The sequence below is a fragment of the Panthera onca genome, chromosome D4, assembly GCF_046562875.1.
Source record: "Panthera onca isolate mPanOnc1 chromosome D4, mPanOnc1 haplotype 2, whole genome shotgun sequence".
Taxonomy (NCBI): domain Eukaryota; kingdom Metazoa; phylum Chordata; class Mammalia; order Carnivora; family Felidae; genus Panthera; species Panthera onca.
The window spans coordinates 57,484,219-57,485,079 of record NC_138351.1 but is presented as its reverse complement, the minus strand read 5'-3'; the positions used below and the strand labels follow the sequence as shown (position 1 = coordinate 57,485,079).

Sequence of the window (861 nt, the reverse complement as noted above, 5' to 3'; positions counted from 1 at the left end):
ATATATACATGTGTGTATACATATATGTATACATATATACATATATATGTGTGTGTGTGTGTGTATATTTGTGTTTGTTTTGTTTTGTTTCCTGTCCTTTTGGCGTCATATCTGTGAAGTTGTTCCCAAATCCAACGTCATGAAATTTTTCCCCACTGTTTTCTCCCCAGAACTTTATAGTTTTAACTCTTAAATTTAGGTCTTTGATCCATTTTGAGTTAATTTTTGTATATGGTATGATATAAAGGTCCACTTCTCAGTACCATTTGTTGAAAAGATTGCCTCCACTGAATGGTTTGGAACCCTTTTCTTTTTTATTATTTTTATTTTACACAGTTTATTTCATTTTACACTTTTCAAGTTCACTTTGGACCCAACACATCTTGGGGTTTTATACACCAAACAAAATGCTCTGCTAGAGACAGTCAAGTTCAGGAACAGTTTCCTTTCACATTCAGAAATATGGAAGCTTCACAAACTTGCATGTCATCCTTGCTCAGGAGCCATGCTAGTCTTCTCTGTATTGTTCCAGTTTTAGTATATGTGCTGCCAAAGTGAGCATGGAACCCTTTTCAAAAATCAGTTAACCATTGCAACAACATGGATGGATCTAGAGGGTATAATCCTAAGTGAAAAAAGCCAGAGAAAGACAAATACCATATGATTTCATTCATATGTGGAATTTCAGAAACAAAACAAATAAACAAAGAAAAAAAGAGACAAAAAATCAGACTCTCAAATATAGAGAACAAGCTAGTGGTTGCCAGGAGGGAGATGGGTGGGAAGATGGGTGAAATAGGTGAAAAGGATTAAGAGTACACTTAATCTTGATGAAGACCGAGCAATGTATAGAATTGTTGA

At 34.6% G+C, this 861-nt stretch overlaps 1 non-coding gene across 1 annotated transcript; it reads right to left on the bottom strand.

Moving 5' to 3' along the window:
- Window positions 1-456: 456 nt before the first annotated feature.
- On the bottom strand, window positions 457-562 carry LOC132664005 (U6 spliceosomal RNA). Its single transcript, XR_009603378.1, has one exon. It is a non-coding gene; the product is annotated as a U6 spliceosomal RNA (small nuclear RNA).
- Between the last annotated feature and the right edge of the window lie 299 nt (window positions 563-861).